General features: G+C 36.0%; 1 long non-coding RNA gene across 1 annotated transcript in view; it reads left to right on the forward strand.

Annotated features, from left to right (window-relative positions):
* Positions 1-20,725, forward strand: part of LOC141571291 (uncharacterized) — a 203,734-nt gene that overhangs the window by 158,339 nt on the left and 24,670 nt on the right. The window contains exon 4 of the long non-coding RNA XR_012496051.1: positions 6,990-7,073. This is a non-coding gene — a long non-coding RNA (uncharacterized LOC141571291). The remainder of the gene's footprint in view (positions 1-6,989; positions 7,074-20,725) is intronic.

Genomic DNA, 20,725 nt, shown 5'->3' on the forward strand with positions numbered 1-20,725 from the left:
CCAGGTTTCTATCTTCGATGTCACTGATTCTTTCCTCCATCTGGTCAACTCTACAACCTAAGGTAGCTATTTCATTCTTAATTTCTTCTACTGAGTTCTTAATCTCCAGAAATTCTATTTGGTTCTTTTTTAAAATTTCAATCTCTTTTGTAAGATGCTCATGTTGTTCTTTGATTGTGTTTCTGAGTTCATTAAACTGCCTTTCTGTGTTTTCCTGCATCTCATTGAGTTTTTTCAGAACTGCAATCTTGAATTCTCTGTCATTTAAGTCACATTTTTCCATATCTTTAAGTTCCTTTTCTGGAGATGTTTCACTTTCTTTCTGAGCTCTCTTGTTGCCTTGGTTATTCATGGCAATTACTGATTTATTATTTCTCTTCCTAGACATCTACAGGAGTGGCTTCTGCAATAGGGTAATAGGAAGAGTTCTTTCTTTTGTTTTCCAGTACTTGTTGGTAGAATGTTTTATTTTCTCTCTGACGGCAGCCTTTTTTTCTCTCTCACACGGTAGTGCTATGTTTTCTCTGCACTATTCCAGCTTCTCACACAATGGGGGGATTCCCTGGGAGATGGTCTTCTCCTCTGTTAATAGTTCACCTGGGTCACAGGGTGCAATGTCCGTGTGGGTATGCGGAGAGCTTTTGAAGTTCCAAAGCAGTTCCTGCACCAGATTCAGAGCCCGTATGTTTCAGCAGTTCTGTTTACTCCTGTAGGGATCCGCCCAGATAGGTGGTGCCAGGGGCGGGTTGAGTTGTGAGAGGTGGCCCAGAGCAATGGCGGCAACCACCACCACAGCCGGTCCTGCTTCCATAGCTCCCTCCCCTTTGCCGGAACTAGCTGGGCTGCAAGTCTGTGTCTGCGGTACACAGTTCTCAGAACAGCAAATATTCTGTTCTTTTGATCTGTCACTGCTACTGTTCTGCTTCTAGCACCGGGTAGGTGGGGGCCGGACGAGCTCTGGGAGGGTAGGGAGGGGGCGGCTAGTCTCAGGGCCTAAGGCTTCCGTTTTCTGCTTGGCAGTGAGGGCTTAAACCACCGTTTTCAGCCTTCTTCCCTCAGTCTTTGCTCCGAGTTCTCCTCTGTGAGTATTGGGTTCAGCCGTGTTATATGCTGTCCCCTCAGCCCTGCAGGCCATAAATGGATCCCTAGCAGTCTGAGTTCTTCCCTCTCCCACAGCTGCAGTAGTTCTGTGATGCAGCGAGCTCGGAGCACTGAGCTAGGTCTGCGTCCTGTGCCCGCATGGCTCCGTCTCCACACTTCTCCCTTCCCTCCTCCTCCTGTTCGCGCGATCCACCCACCTTTAGGTGAATTTAGTAGTGGGCCTCTTCGTCTTGCCTCTCTGCTGTGCAGGGAGTCCTTTGTGGAGTTATAGTTGTTCAATTAGTTGTAAATACCAGGGGAGATTTATAGAGGCTCACCTCTTGCTGCCATTTTGTTGACGTCTCCTAATCTACTTTCAATAGTTCTCAATTCCTAAAATATGGTTTATTTTATTCATGCAGAATAAAACATAAAGAATGTAGCGCTTCAAATTTCTGTTTAACCAAGGAAGGATGTGGTTAATCTGAACAGAAATTAGTATATGTAACTATTGTTTTCTGAATTTTATAAAACGTACTGGGAGGTGATTAAATACAAGATTGGCTGACACTACTTGATAAGAATCTAATGCAGGCATATGAACCATTTAATAACATTAGTAATAGAATATTCTACAGCGTTTTTAAAACAGTTCAAGCCAGATGCTTTAAGTAGGCTATGTTGAACTTGTCAACCTCTGGTTGTTCACTTCTACAGTGCACAACAACTGGTTGAACAGGAAATAATTTTGATACTCAATGTTTTTTAGTAAACTTGATTTTTAAAAAGGACTGCATAAATATTATACTGAATTTGCTTGCACTTTAATATTGTGAAAACATGCTCCTATATAACATCTCAACCTGGAAGTGAAAGAATAGAAACGATGGTTTAGTACTTGGTACATAGAAGCCATTAATGATCTCATAGGATATCTGAAGACCATTTTTATGAAACTGTAGCAGATGATTTTTTTTTAATTTATTGGGGTGACAATTGTTAGTAAAATCACATAGATTTCAGGTGTACAATTCTGTATTACATCATCTATAAATCCCATTGTGTGTTCACCATCCAGAGTCAGTTCTCCTTCCATCACCATATATTTGATCCCCCTTACCCTCATCTCCAACCACCCCCAACCCCCTTACCCTGTGGTTACCACTAAACTATTGTTTGCATCTATGAGTTTCTGTTTCTCATTTGTTTGTCTTGTTCTTTTGTTGTTTTTGGTTTATATGCCACATATCAGTGAAATCACATGGTTCTCTGCTTTTTCTGTCTGACTTATTTCGCTCAGCATTACACTCTCAAGATCCATCCATGTTGTCACAAATGGTCCTATATCATCTTTTCTTACCGCCGAATAGTATTCCATTGTGTATATATACCACAACTTCTTTATCCATTCATCTATCGAAGGACATTTTGGTTGTTTCCATATCCTGGCCACCGTAAACAAAGCTGCAATGAACATTGGAGCACACGTGTCTTTATGGATAAATGTTTTCATATTTTTGGGGTAGATACCCAGGAGAGGGATAGCTGGGTCATATGGTAATTCTATTCGTAATTTTTTGAGGAACCTCCACACTGCCTTCCATACCAGCTGCACCAGTCTGTAGCAGATGATTTTGATACTCCATGTCACATCTGTGGATTCACCTCTGGGTTAAACTGGAGCTGTGATGAAAAATTCCATGGCTGTTGTCAGCATTGCTCCTCAAATGTTCATTGTGAGGCTGCTCAGCCTATGTTCAAAAGCAGCCTGAAAGTTTGGAGAGACAGTTCTTTGAATTATTCTATATGCATCTTGCAGACTGGATCTAAAAAAACCCTCAAACTTATGTTGTCTTTTCTTCCAGACCCTTCTCTCTTATTTTTTATTCTTGGGATCACTTCCACATAAACGACCTTCATGTTTCAGGCTCACTTTTGAGTGAACTCAAACTAATATGGGATTTTTACAAAACGTGTTATATAATAGTAATTATTTACTCATTTATTCATTCAGTATATGTGAAACACCTAATATGTGCCAGACCCTGTGATAAATCCTGGAAATGCAGCCCAATGCCACAACATGAAACCAAGTAAGTGAAATCACAGTTTAGGGACACTGATAGACCTTATAAGGCACAATGGAAGCACATGGGGTGCAATGGCTTTTTCTGTTAGGTAAAAATGAGCATTTAGGTGTTGTGGAGATTACATGATAGAAATTGAAACTTGAATTAATACACTTTACTAGGCTGTGGAGTAGGAAAAGGGTAGAGAACACAGTCAGAGAAAAGTCAGAATATACATGAGTCTTACAGGTATTTCAAAGAAATTTCTAAGGCTAATTATGGGAATGTAAGAAGATAATTAGGAGATAGATCATCAAATGTCTTGTTTCTGAGTTCATTGGATGAATGCAAATAAGCAGATAATAGATTCTGTGAACTTAATGCATTTTAACTAAAGACACATATTTACGTAAAATTTATGCACTAAACTTGTTTACTTAGTTTTATTTTGTAATGGAGTTAAATAAAATAAAGGGCTATTTTTCATTCACAATTTACTTTGTATTCTGGAGGAGTTAGAATAACTGAATTAAAGACTTCAGAGCAGGCACTTTAATGAGCCTGTTTTATATGCACTAATGCATCACCTGGGCAATGTCTGGAAATAACTATCAAGACAAAGGGAAGATAAACCTACCCTGAATAATGATATAAAATACTTACTTACCCTGCATAGCAAGAAAAATCTCAGAAGCTTGTGTGCCTTCTGGGGAAGTTTTGTTTTTACCTTAATTTGATTATAATATCTTTAAAAAATATCCCTAGAGATGTATACATTTGTGTATAGGTGTGTGTGTGTCCAAGTGGAGACTGTGAGAACTTAGGCCATGGGAAATGTCAGATGTCTTTACCATACAATGGTGGAGCAACCTGAAGGGGAAGGGACTTGGCAGCCCCACCCACACATACTGTGGCCACCAAGTATTATCATTTCAGACTCTGATACTCAAACTTTGGAATTTGTACTGCTGTGAGTTTCTGAGACAATTTTATTTTCCTGGATGAAGAAGGTGTCTATCCTACGCTAAAGCCATTATACATGAAAATTTCTGAAGGAGTTGGAAGTTGAATCAGGGAAGACTTGAGGGGAGGAAGATTACAGCAGAACTCAAGACAAGGAAGTAAGGATAGGGAAGGGACACAGCATGTGGGAAAGGATGTAAGGATTCAGGAGAAGGGCTTAGTACTGGCACGCACCACTGTTGAAAACAAGAAGTGATAGGAAACTGCCAACATATATTAAGCTCCTTTGATTTGTGTTTACAGTTATTGCTCTCATTATTATATTTCTTTGTCTAGTTCTCCATGCTAGCTTCTCATCAGCCAATTACTAGACCTAATAGATATAAAAGATTAGATGATAGTTATTAGCATAGTGCTTGATGTAAAGTAGCTGCTGGCTATGTTAGTGGTATCTGTATTTAGCTAAGTTATTGATAAAAGAGGAGACTTGTGACATATATGGACAACAAATAACCAGAAATATCCTGTGCATTCAATGGATGGGCCTCTGTCTTCCTTGTTTCACTCCTTGACTACACAGCTGTATGATCATGGCTCATGGCTTCTCATGGAGTGTGGGTAGACTCGCATCCAGGAAGTCTTTGTCCTTTTTTTTTTTTTTAACAAATGTCAAGATAATATGAAATAGATAAATCATATGAACTTAAAATAGCACAAATCCAGTTAAGGGGGAAATGTCTTCCTTTTTCTTAAAAAAAAACAAACCTTTAAAGTATAATTGATATACAAAGGACTGCACGTAGTTAACCTGTAAAATTTGATGAGTTTGGGCATATGCAAACACCACAATGAAGGTATTAGACATATCCCACAACTCCCAAAGTTTTCTTCTCTCTCTCTCTCTCTCTCTCTCTCTCAGTAAGAACACTTAACATGAGATCTACCTCTTAATAAATTTTGAAGTACATGGTAGTGTATTAACTATAGGCAATATGTTCTACAGAGGCTCTCCAGAACTCACTCCTCTAGCATAATGGAAACTTTATATTCATTGAATAAAAACACTCCATTTCTTCAATGCCCCCAGCCTTGGAAGCCACTATTTCTGTAAGTTTGACTATTGTAGATTCCTTATATAAGTACACTCCTGTAGTGTTTGTCCTGTGATTGGCTTGTGGGTGAACCTGGAGAACATTATGCTAAGGGAAGTGTGTTTTCCTTGACAAAGTGTTATTCTTGCAAAATTTTATGCACAGAATATTTTCCACTGGAACTCACCATTTTTTTTCCCTTACAGTCATTGTGGGCATAGATAATTTCCCTTTCACCTCTCTAAATGCTTAGTTTATCTGACTTAGAAAAAGTAACATAATTCCAAATGGTGAAATTGTTTGTGGGATGAAAATAACTTTTACATGTATTGTCCATATGTAATGTTCACTAAATTCAGCAAAAAGTCACTAAGTCATAGTTGGGTGAAAAAAAAAAAAAAGATTATTTGAATACTTGCCCAATTCCTTACTATCATTGAGGCTTAAATGCTACATATTCTTAAAGTCTATAGTTTAAAATAAAGTTGTTGGTATCTAATTCATAAGGATGATTTGATGATATCAGGAAACTACCTTGAAATGGTGGTTGTTTCATAAATAAATGATGATGCTGTCTTCTAACTTCCATTTTTGTTTAATAATTTACTTAATAAAAACTGTATCCAGGTTTTATTCTATAATATTTATAATTGCCTTCTATTGTGCTAAGTATGATATGGATAATAAGATATGTAAAATTCTTAATATACTTAATAAGACATACTCTCTTGTATTGAAATAATTTCTAATGCATATATTCCTTGACTTATCCTATAGATAACACTACAACATTGAAATTTATAAATAGGTAAAATAAAGCCAGAACATTAATATAAAGATCAATATTGTTAGGAAGAGCCATAAAAATTACATAAAACCAGAATTTATGCAAGATTTTAGATGACATGATTTTTGAATTAAAAAAAATAGCAAATATTCATGATTTGTCCCATGCTACATTCTAGACTTGCTCATGGAGAAAATTTTGATATATAATTTGTCAAACATTGATTATATTCCTTGTTTTGGCATTTTATAAATGGAAATTTGTTAAATTGAAAGGATAGTTGAATATAATTTTGGTAATGGATTGATATGTTGCATCAAGACTTGATTGACACTAGCTGATAATTAAACACCTACATGCAAGATATTACATTAGGAACTGTGGAGGATATGAAAAATAAGTCCAAGGCATTCTTAAAAATTGAAATTACAAAAGAAATCAAGAATAAAGTAAAGGATACCATGTTTGTAGAAACAGGAGAGCAATTGTAATCACATATGTATTTAGTATAGTTTTTGCTTCCACCAATGATTTTCTTTTGTTTTGTATTCCTGATGATAGGCTCTGATAAGGCCAATACACAGCCTTACTCCATATAGGAAAATCTATCAGCCTTTAGTTTTCTGGAGTAGGAAAGCTACACATTTTAGATAAAAGATCTGAAAGAATCTGCACCCAATTTCAACGTGTGGTGGTGGTGTTTCCCGGACACCAACAAGCAATTCTTGGACACCTGCAGCGTTTTTTATAATTCAATCCTGACACTATCTACCAGGAAATAGCATCAGATTCCATAGGTTAAGGGTTCAATCCTATTAGTCCTCTCCTTTCCTCACTTCAGATGCCAGTTGCTAGTCTCGTTGTCACCCATACTTCTGACCAACTGGCTATAGATTGGAGGTTCCAACGACCCCTTCTTGGGTTCCATTAATTTGCTAGAATGGCTCACAGAACTCAGAGAACTCTTTTACTTACTAGATTACTGGTTTATTTTAAAAGGATATAACTCGGGAACAGCCAGATGGAAGAGCTGCACAGTGCAAAGTGTGGGGAAAGGTTGTGGATCCTCAACACTCCCTCCAGGTAAGCTACTCTCCCAAATCATGTGTTCTCCAACCCGGAAGCTCTCTGGACTTGATCCTTTTGGATTTTCTATGGAGGTTTCATCACACAGGCATGAATGATTAAATCATTGGCTATTGGTGATTGAACTCAATCTCCAGCCCCTCTCCCCTCCCCAGAAGTCAGGGGGTGAGATTAAAAATTTCAACCATCTAATCACATGGTTGGTTCTCCTGGCAACCAGTCCCATCCTTAGTTTGGGGCCCCAAAGTCACCTTATTAACATAACAAAAGACAACTTTATGGCTTTCCTCATTTAGGATATTCCAAGGAGCTCTGTGCCAGAAAAGGGATGAAGATCAAGGATTAGGTTGGTGCAAAAGTAATTGCGGTTTAAAAGGTTAACAATAATTGCCAAAACTGCAATAACTTTCGTACCAAACTAATATATACTTATTATAAATCACAATCGCACAGATAACTGTTTCAGAAAGCTCAGAGAAATTGGAGACAGTGATGTTATTTTGGAAGCTACAGAAAATGCAGTCACAGGGAATGGTCTTAATTCCCATTAGATGTTGCATCATCACCTCCCATGAAACATGACAACTGTTTATACCAGCACACACCAACAAAACACATCAAAACGTAAGAAGCTTGTTTAAGTGTCCATATCTCTCAAACTTCTATTTTAAGCAAGCTGGATTCATGACAGTCATTCATTTGGAATAGTTTTGTAAGTGGCAAACAAAATGATCAGTAGGCACTTGACTTGCTTAATGTCAGTGGTTGGACCCTGAACTATCAAATTTCTTAAAGTAGTTTTGTATTCTCTGTCCTACTTGGATTTATTGTACATATACAGACAGATATTAATCCATTAATTTTTCCTTTCTTTATTCTTTCATTTCTGAATTCCTCATTTTTTTTTTTTTTTACTAGTTTCTAACACATATTTAAAAAGAAAATAAGCAGGAACACTGAAACAAAAACATGACAAACTAATTAACGTTACTCCTTGTTACCAAGCCCCATACAGCAAGGTCTAATGGAGTCAATGGTTGTTTATATCAGACTCCAGCCAGATCACAGCTTGTAGGAGATCCTAATGCTGGAGGACCCCTTGCCAAGGAAAAAGCACTGTATCTGTGCTGACACAGAATGACCTATGTGGATTGTTTATTCTTGGGCCATTTTCTCAGCTTTCCTGCTTGTTCTGTATCTTACACACACCCAAAATTAGGTCTTCGAATAGGCCATGTGAAGCCCCACTGCCACCGCAACTGGGCAAAAATCATACAGCTTTCACTATGAATCCACTGTCATTAGACACACTGTAGAAATTACTTCCAGAACTACATGACAGATATCTCAAGGCTCTGACTATATCTGATACTGCTGCCACTGCTCTCACCTAATTGAGTTCTGTAAACCCTTGGGTTCCTTCCTTTGTTTCTAAGCCCATATATTGAGAGCATCTAATTGACTGCTGAATTTATGCATCCATGCCTCAGCTGAATGGGAGGTTACAAAACTATCTGGCATTTTCAAACTCAATTATGAGAGATGTTCTTTGTTTTATTGGATGGAGGATTCCCTAGACACAGCGAAAGGCAGACTGGATGATAACAAAAGGCCACAGCATCTCTTTCATAATAAGTCAAAAGATTTAGACTTTACTCTTGGTTCTGTCACTTCCTTAGTAGTTAATTTTATTATTTTGGACATTGTTTTTCTTATTCTCAAATGGGGTTGAAGAATATAACCTTTTAGTGTCCTATCTGCGATTGATCCTTCCTTGAGGTGACGCTTGTACACTGTTGCTACCGGTTTCTGTGATCTCTGAGCCAGATCCTACTGACATGTTGAGCCCTCTTCCCCTTTATTAATGTCCTGGTAATTGAAAGAGAAATTAATACTATCATTAGCATATTTACATCATCCCTGTCCATTTTTGCCATGGGTATACAAAAATTTGTCAGAGTACTGATCTTATCTAATTGAGAAATAATATAATAGAATGCTTTTTTGGGAAATACTTATGTAAATTGTTTTATTTAATAGATATCCACAATACCCAAAAATAAACCGCATGACTTTGAATAAACCATCAGAATTTAAGAAGAAGCAAAGTACATTAATTTGTATAAAAATGTCTATTTTTTTCCCCCCTCCATTCTATCTCCATATAACACATGTCTATCAGTGTGGTGAGGTCAGGTGGGATTTCATCTAAAAATTGCTTTACCTCTGCTCTCCTATTGTCCTGTGGTGGCTCAAGGGTGGGAAATAATGGAATTCAAGGGAATGACAGTAAAGGACACTTTGTGTTATTCACACACAGGTAGGTCTCACAACCATCAAATATATAGTGATTTCCCTGCACTGTTGATTCTTTTTCACACATGAATTATTAGGCGATATACAGGACTTCAGGGTTTATGACCCTGACCATCTCTATCTTTGGTCTGTTTTGATAAGGTTTGTGAAAGAGACTTACTCTGAAGTCTCAAACCAATACTTTACCCATGAGAAATTAGGCTCTTGTACTGGACATAGATTAAACCCAGGGTATCTAATTAATAAGAACCTGGTTTTGGTGATAATAGGAAATTTGTTCTTAGGGTCAACATTAATTCACATTAAAATAGTCATAGCTGCAATGTGTATGTTTTTGGGTTTCAGACTGGTGGCACCTCACATATCCGAATGGTGCAGGACTGGCTACCCCAATTCTATTCCTTACTGTGGTTTTGTTTTTGTTTTATTTCAGTTTCCCCCCCTATTCTTCGTCACTATCTTCATCAACTTATAGAAGCAAGGAGGCAATTTTGTTAGGATCAACTTATAGGGTTTAATGTGACACTTTTCTGAGAAGCAACCCCAAGATGTCCTTTCAAATAAGCTCTTGTTTGTTTGTGAGTTTGGGAGTATTTGGTGAGGAGAGGGTGAGAAAGAAGATAAACAGAGAAAAATTAGAGCTGTAACCCTAGTAATTTGCTTGGCTTGCCTTCAGAACATCCAGAGATGCATTTCTTTTTCCTTTTTATTTTTTTTGTGATTGTCTACCCTGACTGACTCCCAATGGATATTGGGCAAGTGAAAATTAAGATTTTAGCTGTAGAAAATGAATTAACCACAGGAAGTGAGTGAAATTAGTTAACAAAGATGAACGGAAACTCAAACCTACATTACATAGACAATTTCCCATCCTAATAATATCAGGTGGAGGAAAACGTTAACCAAATTACCACCAACAAGGGCTCATCCTCTTTGGAAACATCCTAATCTGGGAGTTAGGTTTAATAAGAGCAAAAAGGAAAACTACAATTAGGAGGTCAACTTCATGGCTTTGTAACTGAACCAGAAACTACTACTGAGGTATTGTGAGGCACAGAGCTATCTTTTCACCCAGGATTTGATGTTGTAGTCAAATGACAACCTATGTGAAAATAACAACAACAAAGATCAGTGGCAAGATGCATTTGTCCTTTCGGTGAAGGAGAAACAGGACCAAAATAAAAACCATGTTGAAGAGGTTAAGAGAATCTCAAAGTAAGAGCAATCAAATCTTTCTAATACAGCATATGGCTATCATAGCAGAACATTTGCCATTAAAATTACAACAGTTACTCGGGACCTGAAATATTCAAATTTGAGGAAATGGTAGATCTTAGGGAGAAGTACAATGATGCATGTTGAGCCACACAGGACTTGGACAACGGTCTTGGGAAATGCAGCTAACACTGAAGGTTGGATAGCACACATTTCCACTTTAGGTATCTGTCCTAAGGGATTCTCCATACAGGCAGATGTGTAAAGAGGAGATTATCTCAAAAGAAAAACAACACACACACACACACACACACAAATAGGCACCAGGAAGATTGTATGTAATGTCTTTGCTCCTTACACCAAAGTTGCTGATGCTGAGCCCTGGAAGTCTCCATGTTGCTCTGAAATTCACCTTAGAAGCACAAGTGTGAGTTTTAACGATTCAAAGTTAAACCCCTTATAGAACTCATTTTTCTTATCATGCCAGTTACCGTCCTTCATGAGCCAAATAAAGTAAGCAATGATGGGCGAAACACCAGAAGAAATTGAAAGGAAGGCACTGAAAAGCTCACAGAAGAGCTGACATCATCCCTGTTTCCCAACTATCATAATACTACAAGTTCAGGTTAAGGGTGAGAAGGAGGGCAGAATAACACAAAAACTTGGCTTTAATTTACGTTGTCAGAAACACAAATAAATTATTAATAAGGTAATAGTGGGGCAGAGGTGAGGAGAGAGCCATGCCTTGTAGGTGTTGGTAAGAAGAAATAAGGGAATATTTCCTAATAATTTATTATACATGGGTAAATTTTTAATTAAGTTGAATTATTAGAAACTTTTACTGGATTTATATTTTTATTAAATGTGGCTTTAGTAACCTGTAGGAATATTTTGCATATATTGGCATAGATTTTTTTGGTAGGATTTCAAAATTACTGTATGCGGCTTTTCATTAGCTAAAGGCTTTTAAAGTTCCAAGTTATATTTGAAAACACAGTAATATTTAAAGGAATTATTGACTTTTTAAACTGATACTTTGATGAAATGGAATTCCAGACTTTAGAAAAATTTGTAAAATAAAGACAAGGTGAACATACCTAACAGAGAAAGATTTAAAGAAGTACAATGGAATTGAGTGAATTTAGAGATCAGATGGTGCAAACCTGGGACATTTCTTTCCAGAGCTCTACCTTACCTTTTCCCACTCTCATTGCTGAATCTTCATTATTATAAATAATAAATATGAAGTCTGCGTAAAGTCCAGACTGTTCAAATCGACTCCTTACTCTACTTTCTCAATGTTCCTCAAACCCCTTTTATTCTCATTCCCAACAACACCTGCATATACCCTACAGCAATATCATACTTTTATCCAACACACCATTATTCAGTGATTTCTGTGGGCCAGACACTATCCTACATTCAGGAAAATTTTTTGGAGAGCCTTTTGAAATACAGAGAAATAATCTAATAAAATAAAAGGTGACTTATTAAAATTGGTGAATTATTTCATCAACAAGATAAAACTAATATCTTCTCATGAAATGAATGGTAAAAATAAACCCTGTTTTAAAGAAATAAACTAGATGCAGACAAGTTCGGAAGTAGTACATGACATATGAATGGGTTCTATTTGAAGATTCTAATGGTTCATTTTCATTTGTCATCTTCCTCCACTAATAGGCAACACTTCAGTTATGGGCCAAGCCCTTCTGAAACTCTTTTCTTTAGTTTCCTAGAAGAAATGCTCTTCAAGGTCTTTTTTTGACATTTGACATCCATTTCACCTCTTGTTTCTATAACTTTTTAAAGACATGCATTTCTCCAAATTTTCTTCTCTATCTCTTTCAGTATTAAGGATCTCACCAAAGCTCCTGTAATTATCATCAACTCTATTTTACTAACATCTGAAATGAAATATGTCCATAATTAAATACCTCATTTCCCCAGCCAAACCAACTCTATCTTCATTGTTTTATTTATGTGTGCTCAACTTAAGAGCCTTATTTACCGTTTTGTTTGGTTCTCCATTGAGAATTAGCTCAATCTTTGCCCAGTCCAGTATTTTAAAAAAGTTTCTTAAATCTCTAAAATCCAATGCTCTGCAGTCTTTTTTGGTTTATATTATTTCAATATTTTAGGACTGGTCTCCCAACATCAGTTTTCCCAATGACCACCCTCATCCTTTGTAATTAATCTTGCTTGGGATTTTAAAGTATTTTTCTAAAACCTTTCTCCTATTACTTTACTGCCCCCAAACAAACACAGGTCAGACTTTTGATGGCTTTTTGATGTCCACAGAGTAAACTCCAATCTCTTGGGTATTGCATTTAAGGTATTTCATTATCTAGCCAAAACTTGGCATGATATGTTGTATCACAGTATATATATTTTTAATGTATTTTATATATACATTTCTTCTCTATTCCAGGACTACAACTGGTTCCTGGAAGGCACATTCCCTATTTAATTAGTCATTGTTTTCCTCAAGTAACATAATGCCTGCCCTGGGGTTGTTTACTTAGTAGGCACACAATAGTTGTTTGTTGAATAAACAATTGCATTAGAAAGTCTGAGCCAGATAGGTTCCTATATCTTCTTTTATCTCCTTCCCCTTTTCACTTCACAGAAGTGTGTCTTAAAAAGTGCCTTCTGTTTTGAAAATGAATTTAGTGATAAAGTCTTTAATTAAGGGTCTTTCCTATCTGTGTGGTGAGTGAGAGTGTTTTGTGAGAAAGGTCGTTCTATCCTCCTAAATTAGAATTTGGAATGCGTTTTTCAATGCATTCCAAAAATGGAAAAAAAATGTATGTATTGGTTAGGTGTAACTAAAATAATGCAATTGATGCTATGTTTCTGGGCACATAGATTAAAGAGATTATTGAGGACTCTGGAAACCAAATTACCATTACTGTGATTTCTATAGAAAAAATGTTTACCAAACTTCAAAATAAATATACAAAAGATTTACAATAAGTTTTTAAATATAACATATCCATAACTTGGATTCCAAACACGCAGCTGAGATAAATAAAAGGGGAATTATATTATTACAGTGGATTCTTTATTAAAAACCATCAAAGGCGTTTATAACCAAAAAATTTGCTGAAAACATTAAGGATTTTATATGATTTCATAAATACTGTTTCTGTCAGGTTTTCCAAATATGTGTTATATTAAGTGCAATATCCTTACCTCACGTTCAGTTTTGTAAGGTTCTACTATCTAGCTTAAATATAATTTTTTGAATATTATGTCTTAGTCCATGTTGAGAAACAGCTCTTTGCCTGCAAAAATAGACTAAGATAATTATACATTTCAAATCTTTAAACAAGTTTGATCTGACTTTTGTTTAAAATTGTGGCAAAAGTCAAAACTAGTTCTCGTTTGGTACACAGCTCATACTCCCTACTCATTTTTAATTTTTTAAAAATTTGTGTCCTTTGAGAATATCAGAAATATCAGGCATCATTTTTTTGTGAATAATTTTCCAGATGTTGCCCCACCAGTTATCGGTATAAATGCATTTGCAGGAAAGTTTAATTGGTGCTGTTAATTCGACTCAGGATCCTGTTTATTTTCCTAATTGCTGCCAGGCATTGAATGGGTGGTGAATATATTAGAAACCTCCTGTTTTTCTGAACCTTTACCTTACCCACTGGCAATTTTGTGAGGGAGAAAATCTGCTTCTCATTTATTTTCTCTACCTTGAAAGCACTTGCATAAGCTCTAGTAACATTATTCCTGAAGATAGTACTTGAAAAACTTTTTCCTCTTGCATCTCCCTGTATGACAATGCCACCTCATCCCATTTATCACAAATGCATGACAACTATTATTAACAGGTGTATATTATGTAACAGTACCATTCTCGTGACAGAAAAGATGTACTTTCAAGTTTAATAATTGAATGTTGTGAGATACTCACTAGAAGCTCTGCGAAGTGATAAGAGATGTTGTTCTGTCAGGGGCAGGGAGTCAAATGTGTGAAGGGATGCTAGCACACCTAACAGGATGAGCTCTGCAGTACAGATGCCACATGATGGCCTTGAGTATGGAGGAGACTTGGGACATCAGAGTGGCTATCCAACGTGTTCCATTGTATAAATCTAAGAAGAAGATTTTTGTTTCATGTTTTACCCTATAAATAACTGAGACATTAGGTAAGAAGAAATAATTTTGATCTTTTTTTTGCACACCCTATTTATTTCTCCTCATTTCAATGTTTTCTAATTTTGAAGTGGTACCTTCAAAGAAAGAATTTTCCTTTCTCCCTGCCTCTCTCCCACCTCTACCAGATAAAAATGTTTGCGAGATAGTTAAAAGTAGTACATCATCCCTGTTTTATTTCAGGTACTCAATACCTTTTATTGTTGTCTTTTTCATTCTGAAAGGGAAGCATCACTGCAATGACTAACTTGGCTACCTGCTTCGTGTCTACCCAATTAAGTTGTACCGACAAATTCAGTGTTTCCTCAGATTTCAGAGAAGTTTATGTCTTATTAGTGGAACTTTAATAAATGATTCACTAACTTAGTATCACATTTACCTTTTGATGATTTATTACAATTTTGTTCACTTTCTTATTTTGGTCCTTTCTTGTTTTCTGTGACTCAGTATACTCTCCATACCTTATTATGAAAGAATTATTGCCTCCACCTGCCTCCATGCTTAATTCTTCACCCAGATCCCTTTCATTCTGGAACGATGACAATATTACACCCCTCCTATCACTTCTTGTCATAGTTCCAAAGAAAGTTCTGATATTTCTATGATCTTGGGAGGGTAACTTCACCATCTGGCACTTGTGATTTTTATTTGTAAAAATGGAGGTGGGAACTGTTTGACACCTAGAGTCCATTCAAGGTTTAAAGATCAATCTTTATTCTACTCTACATTACCTGTATTTTCCTATTTTCCATAAACTCTTTCTATTAGACTATATAATTGATACTAACTTCAGTCAGGAATGCTGTCATTTTCAGTAATCCCAAAAGCTTAATATTTTATTGCCTAGTTTAATCAGTAGACTCTTTAATAGATACTGATAATTTATAGTCCGCATTTGTTTAAAATATTTTTTTGTTAGCAAATATTCATTTATTAATATTATTGCACATATACCATTTCTAGCTGATGCAAATGAATAATTTATACTTTCTTAGGTTCCACTCCCTCCCTTCTTATTTCTAAACTCTTGGTAGAATCTTGCCCTTATTTCAGAAAATAATTTTTTTATAGGCCTCCTGTTTTTATTCATTGTGCTAATTAGATTTTCAGAGTCCTGTATTTTTGTGTTATGATTTAATAAAAATATACAATCTTTCTCTTAAACACACACATATATTATATAAGTCTTACAGAGACATATTCAGGTTGTGCTTTTATTTTTGCAACAGTAACAATCTTAATATAAAATAAATCACTTCCTTTCCCCTGCATATGTCAGTGCTTACCACTTGTGTCATTTTCTTCACACCCTTTCACTTTAGAAACAGATGTTATATGCCAACTGGAAGAAAAAATGCTAGCAGGCATTTGCAGACCACCTGGCTACCTGAACAGGGTTTTCTGCTCCGATGGCTGGTTTTTCCACTTTTGTGACATACTTAGCCTTGCTTCTTGTTCAGCCCTATAATAATTTCCAACGGCCAAAACCAACCGACTTTGTGCAGAGGAATGAAAGAGGGATGTGATGGATTATGTCACAGGACACCAAGCCATGTTGACTCTTCCCCACTGAACATTTAGCCTGAAGAATGTTAAATGTTAAATACCTGCATGTCAGCAAAGTTTCTTAAGGTTACAGATACAATAGCAAAGTATAGCAAAGGAATAAGGTAGCTCTGAAAATGCTTTGTGAAGCTTGTGTCTGACATATGCCCAAGTACTCAAGGGACAGAACAGTTGGTTTCTGTAGTGTGGATAACTGTGCTCTGTGTATACAGCATGAGCACGCTTCTCCCTGATGACAGAAAGTTTGAATGCGATTTTGTCTTTCTTCCCTTCTTACCTTCTTTGAATCATCTCTATTTCTATTAAGCCATCTTCCCAGTTTCCAAAGCTCACACCCTTAGTAATAATTCCATTTTTTTCTCCTCTGTTGTTCTCTGTATCCAATTAGTCACAAAATTCTTTTTTTTTTTTAAATTAAAGTTTATTGGGGTGGCAATTGTTAGTCAAGTTACATAGATTTCAGGTATACAATTCTGTAATACATCATCTATAAATCCCATTGGGTGTTCACCACCCAGAGTCAGTTCTCCTTCCATCACCATATATTGGATCCCCCTTACCCTCGTCTCCCACCCCCCACCCCCCTTACCCTCTGGTAACCACTAATAAATAAAGCTGCAATGAACACTGGACACACTTGTCTTTATATATAAATGTTTTCAGATTTTTTGGGTAGATACCCAGGAGAGGAATTGCTGGGTCATATGGTAATTCTATTCGTAATTTTTTGAGGACTCTCCACACTGCCTTCCATACCGGCTGCACCAATCTGCATTCCCACCAACGGTGTATGAGGGTTCCTTTTACTCCACAACCTCTCCAACACTTGTTACTATTTGTCCTGTTGATAACCATTCTGACTGGGTGAGGTGATATCTCATTGTGGTTTTCATTTGCATTTCTCTGATGATTAGTGATGTTGAGCATTTTTTCATATGTCTATTTGCCATTTGTATGTCCTCTTTAGAGAAATGTCTTTTCAGGTCTTCTGCCCATTTTTCAATTGGGTTGTTTGTTTTTTTTGTTGGTGAGTTGCATGAGTTCCTTGTATATTTTGGATATTAGCCCCTTATTGGAGGCACTGTTTGCAAAAATCTTCTCCCATTCGGTTGGCTACCTCTTTATTTTGTCAATGGTTTCTTTTGCTGTGCAGAAGCTTTTAAATTTGATATAGTCCCATTCATTTATTTTAGCTTTTACTTCCCTTGCTTTTGGAGTCAAATTCATAAAATGCTCTTTGAACCCAAGGTCCATAAGTTTAGTACCTATGTTTTCTTCTATGCAGTTTATTGTTTCAGGTCTTATGCTTAAGTCTTTGATCCATTTTGAATTAATTTTGGTACAGGAGTCACCGAATTCTTTGAAATCACTTACATATCCTTTCTTTCTTTTAAACTTTTATTTATTTTTAAGTGTGTTTGTCCAGGACCCAAGTAAAGTAGTTGTTTCAATCTAATTGTAGAGGGTGCAGCTCACAGTGGCCCATGTGGGGATCAAATTGGCAACTTTGTTGTCAAGAGCACCTTGCTCTAACCAACTGAACTAACCGGCTGCCCTCATATTCTTTCTTATATGTATTACTTTCCTGGAATATGGTTGTATTTCTTTAATTCATAGTTCTCTGTCCAGTTTTGTGGCTATTCAGATATACCTTCATGCCACTATATTATCTCAAAGTTTAACTCTGATATCATTTTATTTGTTTGAGAACTGTTGTATGCAGATTAGAGAGTCCAAGGTATTTGAGTTCTGACTCTATTATGTGTGACTTTAGGGAACTTAAACTCTCTTTGCCTCAGCTTACCCAACTGCAAAATAAGAATACTAACAGTGCCTCTGCTAGAGTTTGTTAGGGTTAAGGGAACTGGTATATTTAGAGACCTTAGAAAAGTGCCTAGCACACACTCAGCACAAGATGCGTCTTGTTTAGAAACTACCACTGGGTTCCCATTAACTCTAGGACACCTTACCAGAATAGGTAAGGTTCCTTGAGGTCTGTTCAGATATTGTGACCCAAAACACACACAAATTAGAGTCTGGATGAGAGGTGATGCTGGTGAAAGGTAAATTGCCTTTTCAGATACTAAGCGGCTAGTTTGGACAACGATGGAAAGATACAATGCTAATAAATACTTCTTTGGAATACAGATAAGAAAATGCTTGTCTGCTAGCTTTTTTGGCTCATTATATGTATAGTACTGTTTCACTTTTGATTGTATTGGGGGCACAGCTCTTAGAATTTCATTGAAAACATATTTCAAATGATCACATCACAGTTATTTCAAAAGTTTAGCTGTTAGCCTCTCCCACTACACTATGCAACCTTAAAGGGCTTGGCCACATGATATTCTATCAACAAACCTCCTATGTAGCACAGTGCACAGCATAGAGTATGTGTGCTGAGGATGCCATTATCAAACATTTGAGGAAGTAGCCAGTTAAGTCTTTCTTACCTTGCCAATAGTTTTTTTGTTTTATAAAGTGTCTTCATATACATTTACTTTTAAGATGCAATGGAGTTGATTGTAAAAGGTACTGCGTATGTAACTATCTTTTCCTCTGCAGGTATTACAGCAAGATTTGGGCATGGGGATAGCACAACGACTGTAATTTAAGCTACTGCATTAGTCCTTACGAAGCGTCTGTCCCTATGGTAATTATGACTTCCCTAGAATGAGTCAGGGTTGTTTATGCTTTCATAAATGAAGCAGCTGCAGCAGAGCAGACACACTCCATATTAGCACTTCCTCCTAAGACCATTAATGTGCTTAAAAGATTTTCGCAAATTTCTCTTGAATTTAAGTTGTCTGTTAAAAGCGATAGTTTTATGAGACTGCCACGTGGAAAATGTCCTTCACTCTCAGATTTTCCATTTGTGATATAAATCCACATTTAGCACCATTTTTAGAGGCATTAAAGTTGATATAATAACCCCCAGCTGAGTTTGATAAAAGGAGAGTTTAATTTACAGGTAAAGTATGGTTATATGAAATGACAGCTAGGGAAGTTATGAGTAAGACTTGGAAAAAAATACACACTAACTGGTTGATAATTTATTTCCTGCATTCAGTCTTCTGACTACAGGGAAAATCCTGCTATAACAAATGCTAGTCTTTCAAGGACTTTCTTTAACATAATAAATAGACTGTTTTGAAATCACATTGAAATATGTGGAAATACATCCATGTTTTAAATACCTTTCATTAAGATTATTAGGTATCTTGAGGTGAATATTTGTAACAATTGATGCAGAGAGTATATAATTGTATGTACATATATGTATAACCATTGATGGGACTTGATCATGTCATCTTTGCTGAATTATTTTATATCTCAGGGCTTAGTTTTATAAGCCATAAAATGAGACTTTCCAACTCCATCATGACTTTTTAGACAAGAAAACTTGAAAAAGAGATAGCTATATATATCAGAAAACAAAGATTCCCATTTAGGAAAAAAAGAGAGTATGGTTAAAAAATTATGACAATAAGCGTATGCTTTAGTGAATATGCAATTATATGATTTAGAAAACATTAAATGTTTTTCTTTCCTTCTTCCTGTCCCTTCTCCTCCTCCTCCTCCTCCTCCTCCTTCTTCTTCTTCTTCCTTTTTTTTTTTCTAGAAAGGAACTGAAATGTCAATGAAATGTTTTCCTCTTATTTTATATGTGAAAACCTGGAAAGCACAGAGGTTAAATGAATTTTCTGTGGTTATATATCGACAAAGAATAAAACTGGCACTTGAAAGCCAGCTTGAAGTTCTAACTTCAAGGTCATTGCCCTTTCCATTACTTTAAGACCTGGCATCTACATTATACTAAAGATGGGATAAATGAGTTCTCTAAAAAATTAGTGACATAGCAGTCAGAAAAAAAAAAAAAAAGACAATGGGTACAAAATGCCAAACTGAATTATACACTTTATTACTTTCCTTTTTATAAAATATAAATATTTAATCATTATGTTGTACATTTGAAATTAATACAATATTTTATGTCAATTATAATTTTTAAAAATTTAAAATACTTTCTATTTCTATGATATATTACTAGCTTTCATTTGGTTTATTCTTTTATGTTTTTGTATTTTCAAAATATATTAAAATTACCCAAATGTGCCTACCAAGTATGATTAATTTTCATTGAATCAAGCATAACATTTTGTCATATTTAGGATGTATGCCCTAATCTGTATTATCACATACAAATTTAAAATTCAAAATATGTGTCCTGTTTATTCTTAGTGTTGAGTAAAACAATAAATGGAATGATTATTTCAACATATAGTCTCAATTGACCATCAAGTAGGAGGGTAAATGTAATAAATGTCTTTAGGAGTCAGCAGTTTTTGAGGAAGTGCTTTAAGGCAAGAGAGAATCTACTA

Source organism: Rhinolophus sinicus, linkage group LG04 (genome assembly GCF_036562045.2).
Source record: "Rhinolophus sinicus isolate RSC01 linkage group LG04, ASM3656204v1, whole genome shotgun sequence".
In the NCBI taxonomy this organism is placed as follows: domain Eukaryota; kingdom Metazoa; phylum Chordata; class Mammalia; order Chiroptera; family Rhinolophidae; genus Rhinolophus; species Rhinolophus sinicus.